Source organism: Pholcus phalangioides, unplaced genomic scaffold (assembly GCF_987345545.1).
Source record: "Pholcus phalangioides strain wild (caught in Gottingen) unplaced genomic scaffold, Ppha-v1.0 ptg000018l_1, whole genome shotgun sequence".
In the NCBI taxonomy this organism is placed as follows: domain Eukaryota; kingdom Metazoa; phylum Arthropoda; class Arachnida; order Araneae; family Pholcidae; genus Pholcus; species Pholcus phalangioides.
This window is the reverse complement of record NW_028301611.1, coordinates 1640101-1665293: the sequence shown is the minus strand read 5'-3', so window position 1 is coordinate 1665293 and position 25193 is coordinate 1640101. Positions and strand designations below refer to the sequence as shown.

At 40.1% G+C, this 25193-nt stretch overlaps 1 protein-coding gene across 2 annotated transcripts in view; it reads right to left on the bottom strand.

Annotated features, from left to right (window-relative positions):
• LOC149071513 (semaphorin-2A-like) overlaps positions 1-25193 on the bottom strand; it is a 422721-nt gene that overhangs the window by 267553 nt on the left and 129975 nt on the right. Inside the window, exon 3 of one of the 2 annotated variants that reach the window (XM_089247967.1) lies at positions 17842-17864. The exons of the other annotated variant lie outside the window; for it this stretch is intronic. The gene's annotated coding sequence lies outside the window, so the exon portion shown is untranslated. The remainder of the gene's footprint in view (positions 1-17841; positions 17865-25193) is intronic. 2 annotated transcript variants of the gene reach the window in all.

The window sequence follows — 25193 nt, the reverse complement described above, 5'->3', positions numbered from 1 at the left end:
CATACTACGTGACCTCTCACGGCGATTAATAATCGCGAGAGAAGAGAAAAACCTGCTCGAATTTTCCTTTCATTACCGTCCCCCTATCTCCGATAAAACACAAGTTCAAAGGTGGAACAAAAAGAAATCGAAAAGGAAACAGCAGAATCGCATTACATTGTTACTCTGATTCCATTATTAAAGGTTGCACAATGAAGTTTGTTGATAACTTGATAGTAATAAGTCTAATCTACTTTCCTGTGTAATAAAAAATGTAAGGATAGTAGTATCCAATCACCTCATCAAGAACGTATATATTCCAGTCAATCAGGAGCAAGCACTCTAAGCGGTATCTACAATCCCCCCGACAAAATATCAGCGACTAATACCTCTTACCTGATCGTATTGTTATATACAGATTACCAAACTATCTGAATATATCACGTAGGAATCCCTGATAACGAAAGTTATTCCAAACTTCTCTGGAATCAGTGATAACGCAAATGTGTCGTCATGTATACTATTTATATAGAAATAACTGATGGCTCGAGAATGTCTAGCAACCATTGGCGTACGCAAAGGGGGATTTTGGGGTTCTTACCCTTCCCTTGAGCCAAGATTATAGTGTTATTTTGCAGGAAAAAACGTAAACAAATCTGAAACCCCCTTGAAAAAATTCTGCGTACGCATATGCCAGCAACTACATATTTGTATCATAATGCAGATTTTTGCAAGAACTTTCGCGTCTTATCCCAAAAAAAAAAAATATGTCCGATAGCACAAACTTTTGAAAGACATTCATGTTATCGTACACATTAAACTGATAGTTTTGAGACATCTGTGTTTTTGTTTCCAAACAGAAGTAACTGATAAAGCGGATCGTGTGTCTTGCAATTATTTATATTACCGCACAGAAGTGGCCGACAATAAAAATAGTTGTGAGGCCGGGATTACACTATAAAAGTTTGGTAAAAGATCTTTTATAAAACTTTAGAAATGCAACCAATAAGCATATTGATTACATTCGAGCGAACGCAACCAATAGGTTTATTAGTTGTTGGGTTTTTTTTTTAAGTTTTGTAAAAAAAATCTTTTATCAACCTTTTACTAGTGTAATCTTATATCCTGAGGTATTCGAGTTATCATACAAAAGTAACTAATAACACAGATAGTTGAGAGACTTTCACATTTCTAAACAGATACAACTGATAACACGCGGATGAGTGTCTCGTAAATATAATACATACACTTGTAAGGCTCGGATTACACTATAAAAGTTCGATAAAAAACCTTTTATAAAATTTGAAAAATGCAGCCAATAAGGTCATCGGTTGCAATTCCTAGAATGTGACCAATAACCTTATTGGTTGAATTTTTCAAGTTTTATAAAAAGACTTTTATCAAACTTTCATAATGTAATACCGGCCTAAGACACATTCGAATTATCATATCAAAATAATTATTGACGTGCACGTCTCGCTAATATATCTTCATACAGAAGTGACTGATAACTGTCATGCCTCGCAACAATTTGAATTGACGTATCTAACGATGAAAATAAGCCTAAAATCAGCCCATACGTTCCGAGATTCTTAATGGTATCTACTATTCACCACAAGCCACATATGATCCAATCCCATCGTCTAGTGTCGCCTTACCAATCAAGAGCGAGAAGAGATAAAAAGCTTCATCTAATATATTTCCACCAGCAGAATTTCCAAAAGCAACGCCTCAAGTCAACCGACAACACAGACATCCCACGGGAAAATATTCGAAATATCATGCCGAACAAAACTTCTTTGGCATTTGTGGCGCATGACATTTGCGATGCGTTTTATCGACCAGGGCCACATCGCTATTCCTTGCCGTCACAGGATGCCAGTTACAGCAGACCTGATACGGCACATTATTCTTTAGAACGACAGAAATTATTGTTATCGGGAACAATCTAAAACTTTTCAACCTCAATAAACACAGAAAAGACCAATTTCAAACATGGCAAAACCCTATTCAACGCAAACCAACCAACCAAACAAGCCACGCACGCAATGTATATCTCCCCCCATTCCCCTTAATCTCCGATAAAGTCATTCAATTAATCAAGAGCAATTAACAGCAATTATTGGTCCGTTTCTAATAAAGGCTGGATGATAATAATAAAAGCCGAACACGGGACGCCAACAATTATCGTTCGAAACGAACGGAGGGGGGGGGGTGGACGGAGACGGGGGCGAAAAATTCCAGAGCATATCCAGTTAGTGTATCTTCAAAACTTAATTTACTTGATGATCGCGGGTCTGCGGCTGTCTCTGCCTTGATTCCCCGACACTTGTCATTTCGTGCGGAATTAACTCAGCCATTGCGAGTTAATGAGCACGAATTTTCTCGAGAGCTGAGGAACAAATATGTTTGTACGTTTAATAAAACTAATCACGCCAGAGGACGCTAATTGGATGACACGAGGAAAAACATTTAAAAGTATTGTTTCGGTTACGCTGGAGTTGTGTTTTGTTTTTTCACGTGAACACGCATTTCCCTTCGGTACAGAAAACAGACGTAAAAGTAGGCAAGTTTTGTCAAGCTGGTATCTCTCCGAGACAAATTAAAGCAATAAAACACCCATTGCACATCACTACATAGTCCTCGAGGTCACAGACGTACCTTACGTAACAAGCAAGATTCTACGCCGCTTACGCATTTCGCATGAGAGAGGGTTGGATAAAAGTCGCTTTCGTTCCATTGTGGCATGGTACTTTACAGAAGTGGTTCTCAACCTGGGTCCGTATGGCCCCCTTGCGGCCCTGAGATATGCTAAGGGGGGCCATGGGTGAAAATCAGATCAAAGGGGAGCCACGACCACGACAAGTGATAAAGGGAGCCACAGGGACTTACTGTACTTTCAGAATCCAGCAGAACTGCCCATAGAACCAGGGTCATCTTAACTCACGGGCCCATGTGTCAATGATCCGAGCCTCATATCCGGGGGGGAGGCACATGATGAGATCTGATACTGCTACTTCCAGCTATGTATGGGACCCAGAACATCACTTTGTCCGGGAAGCCATTATGTTGAGACGGCTATACATAAAACACCCACAAGAAGGAAACTCTAGCTCAAGATGAGCGCGGACCCATGCGGATGCGTGGGAAGGAAGGGGGGGGGGGTTGATTTTATAGATTAGATTGTACCAGTACCATTCGATCGTCCTATGTATTACACAGACCTATTTTTCCCATAAAATTCGGCTTTCGGAAGGGATGATCACCCACTTTCTGGATCCGCGCCTGGCCCAGGGTTCAATAAATCTAGATCTTATTTATAAAATTTTTGTTCATCACGAATTTAGTTTTGATCAAATTCAATTCGACAGGTAGATAGGGATTACGGGAGCCACGAGAAGAAAATATTGCCCAAAGGGAGGACATGGGCTGAAAAAAGGCTAAGAAACACTTCTTTACCGGGTTCCAAAGAAATCTTTGGACAAATCTCCAAAGATTTATATGCCCGACTCGGCATGTAACTTAAAATAATAGATGCCCGAATCAATATTTTACATGCCCGAAAAATATCATCACTGGATTCACTTACGTTAAAAAATGTTTAAAACAAATTGGGTTGTTTGCATGAAAAATATCGAAAGCGATACCTACTAATCGAAATTTTGGAAGAAATACGAAAATTCAAAAAGAAATCTGATTACCATTGAAAAATCTAAAATCTGTCAAACCACTAATTATATTTCCCCCCGAAGTTAGCATCGGAAACTTAAGTCACCTCGCTTATAGAATCACAACCGATTCACAGTACGGGACCTCACTATCGTTGGACTAGGATGGTGTTGCCAGATCGTGCGACAAAGACAACGGGACAAATGTTGATAAATACCGGAACAAAAAACGCAAATTCCCTACTCCTCATAACAGTGGCGTCAGAGTCGGGGGTGCTGTGGGTGCTCGAGCACCCACGGAAGTTTGTAAAACAGGTCCGAGCACCCACAGAATTGATTCAGAAATCGAAATTTCCTACATGGAACTCAAGAGGAGCACCCACAAGTTCGAAACACTTCCGACGCCCCTGCCTCATAAACCACACACACATGCACCTTCGTCTATATTCCCCTATGGAACTTCTAACGAATAGGTACATGTTGCCATAGGCGTACGCAGAATTTTCTAAAGGGGGTGTTGCGTTTTTTGCCTGCAAAATAACACCATAGTAACGGCTTGGGGGGGATTAGAGCCCCAAAATGCATGTACGCCAACACATGTTGCAATGTTCGTGTAATTATTAGTGCTGAACCTAAGGAAGTTTTTTTTTTTCCCAGTGTAGTGCTCGTTATAATGCTGCTATCTCTGCCATCGAACTGTGGGTAATAATTGTAATAAGTGTAATTATTGAATAACTTTACCGTTGTAGGATGAAATAGATCGGGGAAAAATATTTCCACTGGAGTTTACGTCACAAGCTAATGCAGCATTTCTTACTTTCAATATCTAAAGGGTTGGATGAAACAAACCAATGAATATACAGGTACTAATAACAATCATCGAAAAGATAATTCTGGAAAGAACTCGGTAAAACGGGCAGTACAGCGATTGAAAATTATAGTGATTAGAAACAAGGTAGCAATGCTTTCTTACTCGGTTCTATCAGAGCAATGACGTGTACTCATTACATCAGCTGGTACCGAATCCTGCGCGTCATGAAACCGACAACAGTTTGCCTTTTGAATCAATGGTTCATAAGCGCTCTCTATAGTCTGAAAGACCAATTATATCATTATTTTCAGCATCCTCTCGGGTAATACGAAATAGAAATATCTTTCAGAAAACTTTAGCGGGCGTGTGTCTCCAAACAGAAACCCTCTCTCCTTAATTCCTCTCTTATTCAAGTAGCTATTTCAGCGGTGATATTGATAACGATCCGATACATATCCGACCGAAAAACACTCAGCGGATATTCAGCCGATATGTTTTCACGGATATTCATGTTCATCGGGAGCACAAAACCCCCTTTTACTCGAATCAATATTTAGATACTATATATGAGAGAAAGCGATCGCAGTTATTAAACGGCTCCGGGTTAACAAAGTGAAGCTATTTTCCTCCAGAGTTCCCGGTATAATACTAATATACATGCTCTCCGGCAAAGAACTTTCCAAGAATTTTTCACGCTCGGTGACTGCTCTGTGCACCAAATTTCCTAAAGAAAACTGTGCAAGGGTCGGAGAGAGAGAGAGAGAGACGCGCTAAAACCGCCAATATATATGAACTCCTCCGAATTGGATAACGCTTCGGTAAACACGACTGTAAAACGGTCTTTTCCTTTAGACATGAAATTTAATACACACACACACATAGGAGGCTACCGGGAGATTTATTTCGCGACACCACTGGAGTTCTCCTCCTACGCCAATTTTTCCCACTGAGGAAAAAGGAGGGCGGTAGCATTAGCAGTGGAAAATTTTTATGGCGGGGCCCCGGAGAACGTAAAAATTTCATATCTCGCTGCGTGAAAAGATTTAATAGAGATTCTGTTTCGGCGAAAATGATTCTAATAAAAATGTTCACGGCTATATGATGGCGGGATTGATTAAAAGTTAAAGGTTCTTCCCGGTCCCGTGTTGTTATTATATTCCGATGGAAGAATGAACGCAACGGCCTGCTCCGATATGTTCGACTATGGCGTGATTTAATGCCCTTTGAACACATTGTCGGCCTCCTAAAAATCTAGGCTTTAAATTCCGATGAAATATTTTTGTATCGCTACGAGAATATTTCGAAAGGATTTTAATCCTGTAACGCAACTTTGTGTACTCTAGGAACTCGGATCTACTTGTATCAGCTGATGATTCTGAACGTACCGGGTCTTTTTTTTCTGTTCTTTTCAATTTACAGAGATTTCTCGTACGAGATTTACGTTCTAACAATCGTTTACTCAACAATGGGTTCTAAATTATGCTACGCTTAACAATCTGTCTCTTTCAATTATTCCTACAGTAATGAATTCGTTCAAAGATCCCATCTCAACAACCACTCCTTCAAAAAATGGCTCACCTGAACTCGTTCATTAATGGCTTCTAAAGGACCGCGTGTTCAATAACGAATCCTTTACGATCAACGTATTCAATAAGGTCTTCTCAACAATCATATGCTCAACTAGGTTGTAACAGCGATCACCGCTTCAACAATGTCTTCTCGATGATTACTTGTTCAATAATTATGTATCAGCAATGGCTCCTCAATTCAACAAAGTTTTCTCATAAATCACCCATTCAACAATGTCTATTCGACAATCACCCATTCAACAATGTCTATTCGACGACTACCCATTCAACAATGTCTATTCGACGACCACCCATTCAACAATCACTCGTTCAATAATGGTTTCCCGTCTTTCACCGATTCGACAATGAATTCTTGTTTTATCATTTTTGATAAAATACGCAATTTTTTTCACACATTAGAGCTGATTAGACTGGGGCGTACAATTTATATATGAACCCGAAAAGGTTCTACTTTGTTGTGTCCCTACTCAGATGGCTGAGCTCATAGTGGAGCGAAGAAAAGTACGAGTTACAGGAATTTGTGATTATAAGAGGTACGCGAGTGTATAACAGACACTAGCGACGAAAACAATTGCATTTTTTTGTTCTACATCACACACTCGAGAAGCGAGGCGAAGGAGAGAGAAAGGTCACTCAACAAAGTGCCGACTTGAGCTTGTTTCTTTTCACCTCGTTCTGCTGATTATCATTTTCTGCTGATTGGTCCGTTTCTACTCTTTTTTTTTTCTTTCTGCGGAGGGAACATCATACCCTTACGTTTCAGAACCCCTCCAGTCATTTTTTTTTTTATCTTCCTTATCCTCGACTATGTGCAGACATCTCTTTATCTATGCAATTTTTTCTTCCCAGTCACAATTCTCGTATCGCGTGCCTCTTCGTTCTGCTATGTGCTCAGCCTAAGATTTAAATGCAGATTCTCGGCAGGTATCGAACTCTCGAGATTCATGAATATCATTCGATACGAATGTTTTAGTTACAGACCTAACTTACACTACCCAATCTCAGTCACTAGAACCTGTAGGAAAGGTCCTAGAGAGGTTCAGAACTGGAGGGAGCAAAAGGGAAAAACAGGCCCGGATAGCAAACTTTTTTGGGAGAGGATTTTAAGCGCTAACAACAAACACCGGCACAAAATTATCGAATTTCACATTTAAGGAGTCACGATTGTCCTCTCCAAAAAACCTAGTTTTGATCCTGAATGCAATGCATGTTCCTCCACCAATGTATGCCCACGAATCCTGTATTCCAGCTCGTTGGGAAATTCGCCTGTTTTCTATGGCTCCTTCGTGCTTGCAGTTATCTATATATAAGGGGCATTTGCAATCCCTAGCGCAGGAGCCCATTGTTTTCTTCACATCCGCAGCAAATCTGTTCCCGATGACTTCTCACCGATCACTAATTCAACAATGGCTTCTCAACGATCACTTATTCGATAGCGACTCTTCCGTCATCCTCAAACAACGACTCTTCTATAATAAGTATTATTCTGAAGGGAGGTCCGTGTGGAACATAGAGGAATAGGAACCCTTGCTATGGGGCTAATTTTTTCCGTGCCCGAAACTTCACCTAGCGCATTAATAACTGAATCCATCTCTATTTTCCCAGGGCTAGTGTTCTGAAGAGTACGGCACTCTTATGTAGGTTTACTAAATTTCGCGGTTACGATTTCGTATCCATCTGAGCCTCAAAAAACACGATAATAATATCAATAATCGTTTTGGACATTTGCAGTAAATTACCAAGAAATATCACTCCCCCCTCGATGCAAAGGGACCAATTCATTTTCATGTGAAACGCCACAGATATTTTCCCGGACGGAATAAACAGGAACTGCGCCCCCCATTCGTACTCATTTCTCGTAGAATAATCTATTTCGGACGTTTCAACACAAATTCTTTCTCAGTTGGGAGGAAAATAAATATAAATAAAAGCAGCCATTCGAAACCCGGTGACTGGCACTTTCTCCCGGGAGAGGCCAGTAAATGTCCAACTTCCCATCAACTGCGTGCCAAACTTCTAGTCCGTGTGTACATCAGCTCCTTTCTCAAGCTACCCCTCACTCCTTTTTACTTGCCACATATTTACGCGGGTCAACTCATGCATAATTCACGAAACGCGGCAGAAAAAAAGCGGGAGAATTCTGTTCGGCGTCCTCAGAAAAATGTTAGAAATGCCCCCTCGAATCACATTTTTCTTCGCCTCAGGCCAATGGATTTATGAAATATGGTGCGGTATCTGCTATTGGACACTTTACTTTTTTTTTTTTTTAAACCATTTTCATCTTCTATTACTTTCTCTACAAGCCAAGAAAATACCAGAAAATAGTTCTGCTCTCGACTCGGGCCAATGTGACGATATGGTGCGTGAAACCATTCTGGAGAATACGGCTTTTTCATTTCACGCTCTGCGGCGTTTTTACCGCCTCCGTGTGGCTTGCGGAATCGGGGGCCCCCTTGTAAAAAAGGTGTGTGGCGGGAATATCACTTTTCTTACATGCGAGTTGCAAGACGATGAGGTCGAAACTCGTATTCGGCGGTCTGGGGGGGAAAAAGGAGAGCGAGGAAAATCTAATCTAGGAGAACAACATTGGCTGGAAATGTTTATGGCCTACCCTCGAGATCTAGATGTGATGAAAAGACCGAGTTAGCCTAATTCGGTGATATCAAGAGCGAAATTAAGATGGTGTGAGCTCTGAGTTATATAGCTACAAGTTCTGATGAGATTTCTCGTGTTATTCCTCCCTGGAAAGGCTTGCAACGAAATATTCAGTAAATCCTAAATGGAGTGAGCAAAATTATAATTCATTTTCCTCCACCACAAGTTAATATACCGTACAATGAAAGTCTATAAGAAGGACGCCCCCCCCCCCTCACCACAATCGCTCAGAAACGATTGAAACTTTCAAAGAGTTGGTCCCATAATAGAGATGGACTAAAGGTGTCCTACTTTTTGATATGGTGAAAAGTTATGCTCTAGTAGAAATATCATTAAATTTATTATTTAACCATTGATGTACAGTAAAACCTCGATAAGTCGTCACCTCATGTTATCGAAAAATTATGACGGCTTAAGCGGAGTGACGACTTAACGAGGTTTCATTGTTTTTCAATTTTTTTACACATACTCCCGATTGTGTATATGCTATCCTCGTATCTAGTGTTTTTCGATCGTTACACTTCGCTCACAATTTTAAATAACAAAATGGCAACACTAGTTTATGCCGGAAAAAAAAAAAATGTCCTCCATTTTGATGTCATTTCAAGCGTCCTCCGTCGTTTCAGAATATTCTCCCTTTTGTCCTCCTTTTCAGATTTCCAGATTTTTTCACCCTTTTTCCCCACGTTGAAACGTATCTATTCATTAATATGAGTGTTTTTGTGGGGACTTTTTTTATTCAAAACACATTGGTCGATATAGGTGTCAAAATTCCCAGAATTTTTTTTTTAGCGGTTAGTTGAGAAAAATTGTTGTTGCGATCGCTTTTATTGGTGTAATTGTAGCGCCATCTGTTGAGGAAATTGAAAAAAGTGACGTTATTAAAAGCGAATGCACAGGTGTCCTCCTTTCTCAGTTTTTGAATCTAATAACCCGAGATATAAGTCGCTTGTATATTCTACTCATATGAAAATACATTTTTATTATCACATATTTCTTACACAACAACTGCGGTTAAATTAAAATTACAATAGCATAATATGTAATAAAATCATGATTATAATAACGGATTATTTCGTCTTGACAACTTTCACTGAGTGAGTATTTTACTAAGCTCCTTGGCAGAATGCACAAATTTGGCATCATACCGTTGTGGCATTAGTGCAGACAATTATAGACAGACTTGAATTATTTCACGAATTGACCTAAAAAAGAGCGTGTGAAAATAGTTTAGGCACCACCCACATTAATTTAAAGCCTCTCCCCAACCATATTTTCTTCAGAGGAAACCATCCAGAATAATCCATTCTGAGACTAACTAATCACTTTACATGTTAAGCAGATACACCGAAATGAATTTCGAAAAATTCTACGTTATCCCCAGGTTTTCAATTTGGCGGTCATGCACACAAAATGTTACGCCAAGTGTCAACCTTTTTAACGGTACGGGTCACTTGACATTTTGTGGTCCGGAGATTTTCCCGGTACTTCGTTGGTGGATATCGTACTAAATGAGAAAGCCCCCCCCCCCCCTGAGTGCTGGCTATTGCGTTTTTTGTGAAACTCTGTTCCGCTAAGAAGCCAAGTTAACAGTGGCTTACCTATGATCGTAAGGGGTTGTTAGAACATGGAATTCGCGCTTTCCCTGATGTCGATTCTACTTCGACACAGAACCGCAAAAGGTGAAGTGGTCTGTAAATGTGCCACGGGTCTTGTGTTGACCACTCGAGGCATGTGGCGTGGAGTCGCTTGAGTTCTGTGCAACTAAGTCGCGAGTAACTTAAGTTATGTAGACGCTTTATTGCATCACTCGAGTGACGTGGATCTGCACCACGCGGACCGTTCAGTGCTCTGGAATTGTGCCAAGTGACCTGCGGCACAGTCAGTGACTGAGCACTTAAGTGACCTGTGTAAATGTGTCGCGGGCCAATTGAGTGATTTTTAACGCGCCGTCTAGTTCAATTTCACAAAATTAGGTTCGAGGTTATAGCGCAAGCCACTGATGTTTGACGAGATTTAAGCTGGCTTGGCGAGAATCCCCCGCCCTTGTGATAGCAACACGCACAAAACCGTCTTCTATGCCTTGTAGATATATTTTGTTTTAATAAATTTTAGTATATTTTACAGAAAATTAAAAATCATTCCTTGAAGTCCTTCGCTCTTCATCCGGACAAGGTAAAGGGGCCACATACGACATAGTTAGACACCAACTCGAACTTTTTATCCGCCCTGACGATTCAGAACCTGGGATCTTCGCAATCCCTGCCCCGAAATACCAACAAACTGTTGCTCTCAGAAGACTCAAGAGGATATATAACGCTGCGGAAAACCCACCTATAAACAGCCAGTTCGTTTTAAAAATGCGAACTCCACGGCATTCATTCACTAAAAAACTCTCGCAACGATAGCGAAATAATAAATAAAAATTAATCCGAAAAAAAGGTTCTACAAAAGTGATACCAGTACATCCATTCCAATAAAACTCCACCCAGGACAACAACCACGGGCAAACATCTTCCAGCCGCCTATAAGTGGCAATATATAAAAGTATTCGTAGTTTCGGAACCGATTTCTATGCCCCTGAAAGACGTCGGGTTTTTTTTCTTCTCCTCAAATTGGTGCTAAATCATCGGAAAGGGAACCACAATTCAATATAAAAAAAAAAAAAAAAAAAGGAACATTCCTAAAGGAGAAACTTCAACATCGTCTCTTCCATTCCTTCGGAGAGAGAAAACGTACTGTAAAATCCTTCCGAGGACTCAAAACGGGAAGAAAAAAATAATAATACTTAGTAGAATTCGCTGAGGAATGGTCGGGCTGGCTTTCATGTTCTTTCTCTAAGAACTCTACCGGAGAAAACCGAGCAGGAGAAATACAAGAGGAGGAAAAAAAACCCGGAGATACGGTCACGGAGGAGGAGGAAAATATTTTCCAAGAATTTCGCTTGACTAAGAATGAATGTTCGGTAATAGCCACTTGAGAAAGAAGTCAGCAGACATTAAAAGAGATTCGGGAAAATGCCAGGTGAAGAGAATTCTTGTTGCATCTCGAAGAAGTTTCTTTTCTCTTCATTCCAGGCTGAAATACGATATCACAAGCAGGCCGTTACGGCAATGTACGTACAACATGGAATATATGCCATATTTTTTTTTTTCTTAAAAAAATTTCTATAGTCAACTTGCATTTATCTAGCCGAAAAGTTTTAGTGCATTTTTTTCTCCCCTAAAAATGATAACGCATTTTTCCGTACGTATGCTGAAGGCTGTATTTTTTCTCCGCCTCCTGCTAAATTCAATAGCAAATTTTTACTTTAATGTACCCCGTGTAATATATATATGATGGAAAGTTATACAGATGCCCCTTCCGGGATGTTTGGGGGGGGGGGGGGGAAATAGCATCAGAAAACGATAAGTTTGCGTTAGCGCATGCGCAGTCGATTGCCAAGTGAATGGCAGTGATGTGATGATTGCAATTTGGTAGTTGTTATCTTGGTAAGTGCTTTCAAATATTTTTTTTTTTACTTTACGTCTGGGGCAATATTATTTTTGTAACATTAAGTTTTGATCTGTCACGTACATAACGCAAAGATTCAGGCATTTGCAATTTTAACTTCAATACAAATACAACGCCACAACAGGCAAATTGCCCAACGAGGTGGTTGACTTAAGAACATCATGGATCCCCGAGCCATTTTTTGGAGGCCCTACCTACTACTACTACACCACACATGCACCCCCACCCCCTCCCCCCGCGGAACCCCCCAACGAATCGGTACGTGCGGGAATGTGCGTGTACGTGTAGTGAAACCTGACGTGAAGTTTTTTGTTGTTTCTCTGTAATGCTTGTTATGTGTAGTGCTGCCATCTGCCACTAGTTTTTCAAACTATGAGTGAAGTGTTATGATTGAATGATTTATCGTTGTAGGACTGTTGCTCTCTGTGGCGAGACTTTTTAACGGGGAGATCGGCTCGCATTTGCGCCTTGAAGTTGGGAACCACAGAAAACCAACTTCAGCCGACCACCACTGTGGGGTTCGAACCCGGATCCTCGCATCGCGAGTCCGTCATTATAACCTTACATGGAAGTTGGATGGCAACACCATTATATAGTCAAAAATCTGACCACCTAAATACTTGATACGGCCATGCATACATATACACAGAACATGTACAACATTCGCAGGATAGTTGTAGGCCTATTGCGCCAAATTTGGCTATAATTTTTCGATTTTCCTTGTACCAACATCACACACACATTTTTGCTAAGACACAACTTCATTGTACACTGCACCACAATGTATTATTTGCGCAGGTACGAACTCGCTAGAAATTTTGCAGTGGGATGTGTGTGCGGTTAAGTAAGAAAGGTGTTATTTTGAACGATTTGTTGCTTTAAACTTCGGGATTTATTTTGGTCGTGGGATATTTGCTAAAAAGGGCCAACAGTATTCTTGTAAGAAATAATTGGAATCAAAATTTCGTAAAAAATAATAAGAAATATGGTAGCGATGTTCTGAAGATCTTGCGTAATCTCTATACTGATCTAAATCGTTGTTTCTCAACCTGGGGCCTTATAGAGTACCTTGTGGTCCAGGGATATTGTAAGAAAGCCACGGGGTCACGTTTCTTTTCAGGATGAAATTCGATACCGTTACGGCAATGTACATGGAATATATAACATTTAAAGAAATATCTATATCAACATGCACTGAAATTTCGGCTATGTAAATGCTCATTTTCCCGTTTGAAGCGTTTCCCCAGCTTGTAGCCTTTTTTAAGAATAAGGTAGCAAGCGGGATCCACTTTAAACTATACACGGGGCTCCTTTTTTTACACGGATCCGTAAGCCCCATTGGGCCAACCTGTTTAGACACCGCTGTGTTCTTCGTTTTAAATGATTTTAATGATTCTTTTCCAAGACTTGAAGTATGTGTAAGAGCACCAAAGTCAAATGGTCTTATTTTAGTAAGGATATCGGTGCATGTTAATTAATCATTTTTTCTTTTTAACAGGAATTTTGACACATGTAAACGCAAATCAATCAAAAAATAATAAGTTAAATGGTCAGTTTTGGCTTAAAACGACGAGGTTAGAGTGACTTTTTGATCTACGGAAATATTTTATTTTGGCCCACAATGTATGAAAAGTTCAAGTCCTACGTGTGTCTGGTCTAGAATGAATATACAGTAGAACACGGACAAATTAAACGTAAAATTGTAAAAATTATTTACAGAAAGCTCGACATGGATTACGCAATTCTCCACCGACCTAAACACCAGCTGTCAGTTGACAAATACCCTTGGTAAATCAAATTAACTTCCCCGTACCTTGATTCGTACTTACCGGTGAATTTCAAGATAAAAACAGGACTTGTAACAGAACTCTCAACAACTCATTTCGCCCACACAGTGAACTTTAACGCTCGAAAAAAAAAAAAATGAAAATAGTAATAATACACATAGAAACAGAATGGGACTCAGCGAGGCACCTTGTGGAACACCCGGGGCATTCTTTAGAGTCCAGTTCTGGATACAAGAAAGATAAGGGCAGGTGATAAGAAAGGAACCGGGCAACTTTCTTATTTTTCTTATTCCATGTTTGGAAATTAAGAAAAGAAGAGGGGAAGGGGGGAACTTCAAAACATGCTCTTCTTGTAAAAGAGTTCTTAAAGGGGTCATTCAACAACAAAAAAAATTCTATCCCGGAGGCGATACTTTGAAAAGAGAAGGGAAAAGAAAGTAACTGATGGCGGACAAAAGATTAGAAGAAAATGAAAGTCTTGGTGGTGGTGATGGCGTCTCTCTCTTGGAAGAAACTTTTTTTCCCCTATTTTTTCCCTTCAGATGTCAGGGCATGAAAAAGAAAAACTACAAATGAATGCCAGAACGTGGAGTGGAAAATAGAAATAATAAAACGAAATGGAAAAAATTTTGTTCCAGTTTGAACGGGAAGATATTGCAGCGAGGTTTTATCGTTTTCTGAAAGGTCGTGATGGATCTCGAGGCTTCGAGTTCAAGTTTGTCTCTGTTTTTAAACCGTGATGTTTATCGCGGAGGAATCTTCAAAAAAGAAAAATTCAAGGTGGGGAAGAGTATGTTTTCAACGAGTGCTCACGCAACGTTCTTGCAGCTGCGGGCCGATGACAGTCCCCGAACGATTTCGAGGTCCGGCGGAAATGTGAGGAAATACCTCGCGGACCGGCAAAAACAAATGAATAACAAAACGGACTGGAGAAATACATAGCGTATTGCCGTCATGTTCCAGGTTGGAACCGGGGGAAGGGGTAATATGAAAATGTGAATAACAAGGTATTTTCCCCTAACGAGCTTGAAGCGACCAGCGATAGATGGCGCCTTCATTCCCAACCCAACTCATTTACGGCAGTAAATTGCGTGCAGCGATACGGGGGGGTCATTCAAGTATTACGTCAGCATCGATGGGGGTTCCGATTTGCTGACTTTCGATGACAAGGAAGGGAGTGGGGGGGGGGTTGGATAATGGTTGGATAATATTGGTTTATGAAAATATGAAATATTCTTAATGACATCCTACTCGGTGCGACGAAAACGAGAAAAAATTAGTTTGTGGGCACTTGAATCAACATTCTCCCTATTAATAAGTCCTGGGAATATTTCCTAAGAATGTGTCCCCCTCTATAGGACCACCTGTGATCTCCAAATGTTCCACAGATCCTTCAGGTGATCTGGAAATGTGTCCAAGCCGCTTAAGTGTTCTGGAACTGTGTCACACATCACTCAAGCAATCCGTAATTATGCCGCGGATCCCTTAAGTAATCTGGGAATGGGCCGCGGGTAACTTTAATGATGTAGAATTTAGTTTACCGTGACCTCTTAGTGAACCTTTAGTTATCGTGAACCTCAAATATCAAATAGAGATGCTGTATTTCCTGCATGTTCACAAAGTGAAGAAATATACTGTCGCTGTTGTATTGTACAGTCATGTTTTGAAGCACATTTTATCAATTCTCATTACTCTGCTCATTCGAATTTTGGAAACATTATCACTGGTTACGGAAATAACTTGCAGCCTACGTATACTTCCATTCAACTGATTTAATCTACGCGAAGGAATGAATACCCTTAGTATGACATGAATGTCGCTCTTCACTTGTTAATATAAGATATACAGAAGACTGGATGTTGTGAAGATATTTATATCTTCACAACATCCAGTCTTCTGTATATCTTGAATACCCTTAGTGTCCGACATTTTTCATAAACGCCGTACATTTGCAGTCGTGGACAGCAAATATAAAGGCAAGAACTGAAAATAAGAGTTTGTAAAACAGAAAGAATCCTAAAATATAAAGTGAAAAGTCAGCCATTCGTTCGGTTCTTGAAGATATTTAAAAACTAACCATCGCTGTTTCCCGGCATGCCGGCTAATGCGGAGAATCCGGTAAACATGAGAAATAATTTGGGAAACGACTGGGGAAAAAGGTGGTTCAAAAATAGCATATAAGTGGATTTTAACCAAGACGTTATCTCCTGTATGAGAGAAGAATTTATTCATGGACCCCAGAAAATTTAGCCACTTCTCCATCAAAACCTATTCATATTAATGAGAATCACTGAAATAAACACTTAGTTAACAAAGTACTAAAACCATCAATATCTAGTAAACTCTTCCTTTAATTCGTACAAAACACAGTTCAATGATCTTCTGCCATTAATAATCTCACCATCTCAAACTCGCGGAAGTGAAAGAATACCAAATACTCAGTCACAGAATCGGAATAAAGTAAACATAATTCTCCGTAATTCTCACAAAAAGAAACTACGAAATTTATTTTATAAAACAAAAAAACTCTTTGTATACGTATATGGTTAACATTGAGAAGAGTCTTCGCAAGAAAACCTTGTCTTCTTCACGTTCGTGCGGTAAATATTTCCCACACATATGGCATTACCTCCTATGGAATTCAAAGCAGAAACTGAAGTAAAACAGACACCAGTAGGCGAGACCTAATGTTTGGCCTATCCACAGCCCTCCCTGCGCTGGAAAGAACAAAGTAAAAGAATCCCAGTATAGGAAATTGATGGGGTTGGCTTCTAAAAAAATGCCATATATATAAAAGGATTTCTTCAGATTTCTAAACAGTTTACTCAGACTGACATTTGACTGGCCATTTTTTTTCCCTCGATATATTTACTTTTAGAGTAAATATTCTTCAAGAACTGACAGATCAGTTTTATTTATCGGTGCGGGGAGGTTATACAAAAGCCAACCAATGCGATGAGTATAGCGAATCTAAATATTTGAATTCCACGGTGAGTTTTGAACATTGTCAAATCCTGATGCCCACGAGACTTGTATATTTAAATGCCGATTTATTTTCTTTTGATCAATCCCAATCAAAATATCATTCCAATATGTCGCATTTACGTATTTCATATGTTGTGGCCAAAGCCCGAAATCGGTCAGTTCGCGAATTGGTCAGTTTTGTTGTAAATTGACCTGGTTAATGTCCGACTTTCAGGCTTTGGCCAGCCAGTTCTCGAACTGGCAGGAGAGCCCTGGCCAAAGTTCGAAAAAAAAGGCATGATTTGTGGTCATCGCCAAGTTGGCGTATTTTTCTGTGATAGTTGTGACACATTACATGTGACACACATTGTGACACATGACGCGATCCATCATACCGCAATAATATATTTCCCTTTTTTTTTTCCTTCCAAAATTTGAAAGAAAAACTAATTATTTCCTCTCAATTTTTGATTCGGCTCCTACCAGACCGTCTTACATCAGCGCATCGAACTTTGGCCAGCCACTTCCCGATTGATTGCCTATCAGCGTCTGTTTCGATTTTAATTATCTGTTATATGATCTCAGATTGACGATCGTTTTTATATATCTCTTATTTTTGTTGCCATTGTCCGAGGCGACAATGTTTTGTTGTTTATAATAAAACTTTCCGGATACACCCATCCTTCGGGAACGCTTCGATCTCTCTCTGAGATGGGAAGCGGGGTGTGTCCGGGGTCTTCAAAGGTCAAAGCCACTTCGCGAACTGTCCGGCCAAAGCCCAACTTATTTCTAAAAATTCGACTTTAGCAGAAATTTTATATATATATATATATATATATATATATATATATGTATTATTTCTCAATAAGCCTTACCTGCAATGATAATGGGCAACAACCTGCAATAAATAAGAAATAAAATCATTACATGTTGTATTAAAAGACTAAAAAGAATAATTTCAGTCATTTTAATTTAAAATAAGTAATTAAAGCTTGGAGAAAATTTCAAATTTCAACAGATGTTGGACGGATGTGGAATACGTTGAAAAATGTGTATTCCAATATTTGCCTAAAAAACATTTATTTGAAGAAAATAGCTTAGGAAATGCACCGTGCGGAACTGTCGATACACCATCATCAGTTACCTTTATTACTTTTTAAAAATGAAAAAGTTAACATCGAGCGGTGTTTAGACAAGAATACAGCAACCACACGGCATTTGTCAGAGCACTATTTTAAAATACTTAACTTGTGACGGAAACCAAGTATTGTACTCACCGATAAAATGCTTGAAAACAATTACAATCAAACTTTGTTGTAACCACACTTTAGCAATAAAGTCAATAACCAGTGCCCCCGGTTGATTCGTATAAAGAATTACAACCACCCTTTGAGCGGTTTTTAAATTATTCCTGATCCGCATTATAACTGTAAATAACTAAACACAGTGGAAATTACTGAATTTTTCAGATATTGCCACCGATGCGAGTTCGTCTCTATGACTACTCGACCACCACAGCGGCACTCTGGGACAGTGGTTCTAAACCGGGTACTGGGATACTTCAAGGAGGGCCACGGAAGAAAACTTAGAAAGGTGCCAGCCATGACAGGTGGTTTGGAGAGCTGAGAAGAAAAATTAAGGTGTGAAGAAATGTTTTTATATTAGTGACTAATATAAAAACTGTTATACACTTACAGAATCCAACAAAACCAGTGCCGTCTTAGGACATGGACCCACCCGGGCCTCACCGCCTACATTTTGCAGCAGGTTCCCTAAGAGGTTCCCCCATTCTTGTGAGGGTCATGCCCTGGGGTCTCATGTCCATGTGATCCCACCTTATGATATTTTATAGTACAATAAATTTTGAAAATAAGGAAATATGTAGGCTGTTTATTTCCGGCTAAGTATGGGATTTGGCCTAGGGGGGGGGGGGCCATGATGTTGAGACGGTCCTGAATAGAACTCGGATTAGCAGGGAGCTCAATAAATTCTAGGCCAGTGGTCTGGAGGGCATTCTTATTTGCAAAATTTTCATTCAGTATAAATTCACTGAAAAAATCAATCCAATACGTATAAAGGATTTTGCTTCTAGATGAGGGTCAAAGACTCTGGGTAAGACAGAGGGGTCACGAGAAAAAAAATATGCTTCAAAGGGGGCCACGGGCAAACCCAGTCATCAGAAAATTGTGAAATTTTGTGGCGGAATTTATTAAGTGATGGGAATTAGTTTCGGTTAGTTACGCATCTCGTCACCTGAGGGCGTTTTATTAAGAAATAACACATTTAGGGGTAAACGCTTACAATTTTAACAATTGTTACTGCAACAAAACATGTTGCACATGACGGCCATCATTTTCAGGTACCATGTGAAATCGCAAGATGGCATGTTCCGCAACTGACCGAAGTGTGCGCGGGGAAATGTTCAGCACGTGGCGTGAAATGCTCAGGTAAATTTCTTGGATTGCGACGCATGGATTAAGGTCGGGAAGGACATAGATTAGGGAAGTGCAGGCTGATGACATGTTCTTCTGTAAAATGGTTTTAACATTTTTAACACACACTGCAATGTGTGGAGGAGCTCCGTCTTGCATAAAGATTGCGTCCACTTGGCAGTGGCGTGCTTGCGCAGCCGGAACAATTCCGTTCCGTACAGCAATGCATATCGGCGATAGAACATGTCACTGGAACTACAAAACGTAACTCCTCGTGGAAGTAGAGACCGAGAACATATAAATGATGCAGTAAATCCACACCATACCGTCACTTTTGGTGAATGCAACGAAACCTCTAAGATAGCGTGCGGATTTTCTGGTTCCCAAATTCGGCACTTGTGAGTATTGATTGCATCAGCCAAGTCAAAATGAGCATGATCTTATGGACAGTTAGTTGAACGTGGCCTATCCAACGCCTGTGCTACACGCCTGACACTACTACCACGAGGATTTGAAACTCTGTCCTCTTCGACCTGAAGCGAAACCTCCTGTACTGCGTCCATAGAAACGGGGTTTTCTTCCTCTTCCAGGACAAACAGCCAACGATCCTGTGGTTTCAAATTTCGTTATCGTATTCCGAAGGTTTTCAACATTCATTGGAAATTTTTTCTGATGACTGGTTTCGCCTCTAGGGTACTTTAAAATATGGTCTTTTAATTATGGACGCTCTGTATTTAGATGCTTCCAGATTCAATAATTAAGATACATTAAGAGGGCCATCGTAACGAATTCGGGGGGGGACCCTGAGCCGAAACAGGTTTCGAGACCTATGCTTCCATAGGTCTACGTATTTTAAGATTCCAAATTAAGCATCCAAAGGAAAAAAATAATTATATAATTTACGGAAATTCTAAAAATCACCTTAATGAAAGAAATAATTTTAGAATTATTGAGAAGATATTGTTTCGAAATTGATGAAAATTTATAATTGATGAAAAAAAACCATAATTACTGAAATAATTTCAGAAATGACGAGAGTAATTTCAGAAATGTTAAAAGTAATAATTAATGAAGAAAAATTGAGAATTATGAAAAGAAATAATTTCATAATTATGAGAATTGGGAAAATTAATGAAAAAATAACTTCAAAATTCCACATTCAATAAATATTCAAAGTCATTTTAAAATAAGTAAAAATTCCAATTTCAATGAAAGAAATAAATTCAGAGTAATAACAAAAACTTGTTTAATGAATTTGGGGGGAACACTGTTTAGTAAAAGAATATCACGGTGTGGCTTAGTGGCCCGCGGGCGGGCTCCGTGGAAGTTTCACTTTGGCCCGCAATGTCTGAAAGTTTGAAGACCCTTGATCTAACGAATGACCATAAAACTTTTAGAGCTGCTTTAAAATCCACGACATCACGAAAAAAGACTGCGTTCATGTACTAAAAATCATTCTTATGGTTTCAGAGAGTGGCACCAGATAATTCAAACACACAGGAATGAAACACAGAGAACACAGTGTATCGGAAGGGTTATCTAAGAGTCTGCTTGGTGTTACGTATACAGGGCACGTATCAAATAGCACTACAACTCTGCGTCTCCTTCCTCATCTAAAACTGTCACGGCCTAACAAACAAAATACCCAAAGTTAGTGTTGGAACTGCTGGAATGTGGGTTGTTTTTTTTTTTCCTTCACCAGCCGTTTACCAGATAAGACTGTCTTTTCAAAATCGCTAAGTCGTGTGATATCAGTGAAAAAACAGGGAGAAATATATATATATTTCCAAACATGGGGACGCATGTTACCGACATTCCTCGGAGAAAAGAAAAAGACTCTCAATCTTAAAATGGTCCGGTTAACAATGACACTAGTGTTCGGTTCATCTTAGCGCAACTCTTTGTGTTAAAAAAAATACTAACACTTATCCCACTTTCATAACGCATCAACGGGTATTCAAATGCGCATGCTCAGCCTAAACATTGCGCTGGGAGACTTCTAACAAATTTAAGCATGTAGGAAAGCTGTTAATACGTGAAACGTGCAAAGTGTACATGCCAGTGAAATATACTGCAATCTACACTACAGTATATTGAGAGACGTAAAGGTGATTGATTTGTGATTGTCATGTTTGTCTGCATTAGCTCTGTAAAGCACTCAGGGATTTTTCGGTATTTCATAGAGAGAATGGAGATTTATTCGATTGTGTTCTAGGACAGTGGTTCTCAACCGGGAACCATACGCCCCCCCCCCCCTAGTGGTACTGGGATACTTCAAAGGGGGCACGGAAGGAAATGTAGAAAGGGGCCGTGACACGTGGTTTGGAGGACTGCAGAGAGCTGAGAAGAAAAATTAAGGTGTGAAGAAATAGAGATTTTATAATAGTGACTATACACTTATCAGAATCCAACAAAACCAGGGCCGTCTTAGGGCATGGACCCACCCGGGCCTCACCGCCTATATTTTGCAGCAGGTTTCCTGGGATGAGGGTTTTTTCGCAGGCCCCCCAGCTAGATTTTTCGCAGACCTCTTCTCTATATTACATTTTTAGTGTGGGAAACAAAAAAAATGATGAAAACCATATCAGGCCCCGGGCTGCAGCTCTGTCAGTCCGGAGTCTCATGTCCATAAATGAGAAATGCGTGGTAAGTTACATTATTCAAAGAAATGTGTGGTAGGTGTGCGTATTCCTAGAAATGCAAGAAGGAAGTGTACACCTAGACACGTTCACGCCTTCAAATATGCATGAGGGCCTGCGTATTTCAACAAATGCGTAGGAGGCCCGTGTACTTGAACAAACTGTTATATGAAGCTTTCTTACTCCGGAAACATGCGTACAAGGCACCCATATTCCTTGGAATGCGTAGGAGATTTGCCAGTATGTGTGCTTAGAAATGCGTAGGAATTTTGTTTGACCAACCACCCCCCCCCCCCCAATACAGCTTGTACCGTAACTAATGTTTTCAATTTATATCACATAGGTGCCAATTCAGACTTGGAAAATCTGTGTAGTTTATTCCGTGATGACACATTCCGCATCAAAGGAAACATATCAAACAAATAAAAGGGAAAAAACCGGGTATTTTTGAAAATTTCAATGGGTGGCGCATTTTTCACTGTCCCGATTTTTTCAGCCATAATTACCCACTTTGCTTGCTTTTGGCATCGTATTTGGCGACAACTACCAATTTTTCGTACTTGAAATCCTGGTTCCCCATATTTTTCCTGGGGAAACGGGGTCAGCCTGAAATTGCAAAGACTGGAAAAGTATTTTCTTTAGGGATTTCCCATTCAAACAAAGCTCAAATTGATAACTTTTAGGGATTTTTCTATGAGGATACGAAAAATCGGAGGAAATTTAATAAAGCTGAAAAATCGGAAGCATTGGCACCTATGCTATATGTTACATTTCTTGCTTTTCTTCTCGCTATTGCTATATTTCTCACGTACCCATGCCTGTCATGTGCTGCAAGGAAAGCGCCTAACGCTGATTTGGGAAATTCTGGGGGGGTCTCTGAGCCGAGACAAATTTCACATTGCTATATACCGAAAATTTTATAAAGGGGCCAGTGGCCTTCGTTTCATTGACACAAAGGGAACCGTGGAACACAAAAGGTCAAGAACCGCTATTATGTACAGTCACTGCAAAAACAAAAGTGAAACTTGAAACCTTGTAAACAAAACTTGCAAGATGTAGCCAAGAAACCGCATCGCTGTTATCAAACGCAAAAGAGACCACATACGTGGATATTACTCCTAAGAACAACGAAAACGTGTGTTTTAATATATTTCGATGCATTTCAAATATTTCTCGTCTCACTCCCACGGAAAATAACCATTAATTCAAGATTCTCAAAACTCATTTCGAAAAAACAAAATGCATATTATTATTATAACAACAAGCATAAAAACAAACACGATAATAATATATTGTTCAAGAACTCAAATAACCAGTCATACAAAACGCAACCTATTTTCTTCATTAAATGAGGAATCGGACAACCCCCATTATTTAACATGGCTTTCCCCCTTCAGTGTAATTCAGAATCTTAATAATACCTATTACCTGAACACATTGCAAAACAAAAAAAAAGAAGCAAATTAAACGCTTTGCAACTAGTTCATTTCCACCATTTGTGTGGAGTTCTTCCCCCCCCCCCCCGTGAAAGTGGAAGAAGAAGGCCACGGGCCACTATTGAAAAAAAAGCCCCGAAAGAAACGACCCACCTCCTCTTTCTGGCTCTTGTTTTCGTCCATTAGGTACACACTCCACCCTTCCTCTTCGGGAAAAAGACAAATGACATGGCTATTTGCACGTGGCCATTTTCCAACCCCCCCTTCTGATATGGCTTCCACAGTAGTAAGTATCCACCCAAAGAGCAAGAGAGAGATCTATAAAATGGAACTCCCTCTTCGGTTATAAGGTTCTGGATGGTGGCATAAATTAGGATTGATGATTTCAGGGAAGGGTGATGGGTGTACGAGTGCGTGGAGACTTTAGGTTAGTGTCCCAGCGGTAACATTTTCCAATGCCTTTGCATGGGTCTGACCACACGAGGCAATACGTTGATCGACGGCGCAGCAACCGGCTAAAAAAAAAAAAAAAACAACCAGCAAACCTCTTATAGTAGGATTTGGTATTTTCAATGGGCCGCATTACTTCTCTTGCAAAACAAAAACCCACTCCTTTAGGTTATATGACGTGTCCCCGTATAATGATTACCCATTCCGTAAATACCCGCTCCATCTCTGTCTGATTGTCATAACTGCTGTTTATGTGAGAGTTCCGGCCCTAGCGTTAGTAAGGGTTAGGAAAGGTCGACGCAAGGACCTGCAGATTACCACTTGAGAAGTGAGGGATGAGGAAAATGATAGTGTTTCAAAGAGTTATTCGTAATAAATTGCCATTGAGAGGAGATGGGGGGGGGGGATATAAGAGGGTTTTTAAAGGGGGAATCTCAAAATGTGGAAAATAATAAATAAAACTATGCAGACCGGATGGCGGAATTTCTGTCTCTCCTATCATGTGATCATTCCTCGTTTCTGGGTTCGGACAGCGTTGGATTTTTGTGCCGGTAGAATGCGGCGTAATGAGTATGTCTCAGTCTGGATATGGTCTATAACCAGACAGAGAAACTGAGGCACCAATGAAATGTGAAATTCTTGGAATCTGAGATCAGATACTGGAGAATTTCGCCATGTAGAACAGTGGTTCTCAACCGGGGGCCATTGGTACTGGGATACTTCAAAGGGGCCCACGGAAGAAAATTTAGAAAGGGGCCATGACAGGTGCAGAGAGCTGACAAGAAAAATTAAGGTGTGAAGAAATAATGTTTTTATATTAGTGACTATACAGTTTCAGAATCCAACAAAACCAGGGCCGTCTTTGGGCACGGACCCACCTGGGCCTCACCGCCTACATTTTGCAGCAGGTTCTCCGGGATGGGGTTTTTCGCAGTCCCCTCCTCCATATTGAATTTATAGTGTGAAAAACAAAAAAATGATGAAAACCATATCAGGCCCCGGGCTGCAGCTCTGTCAGTCCCACTCTTGTGAGGGGTCATGCCCGGGGGTCTCATGTCCATAAGTGACCCCACCTTATGATATTTTGTATAGTACAATAAATTTTTAAAATAAGTATGTAGGCTGTTTATTTCCGGCCATACATATAGCATCGCTTTGCCTGAGAAGGGGGAGGGGCATGATGTTGAGACGGTCCTGAATTAGCGGGGCGCTCATTAAATTCTAGGCCTAGTTGTCTGGAGGCCAATCTTATTTGCAAAATTTTCATTCA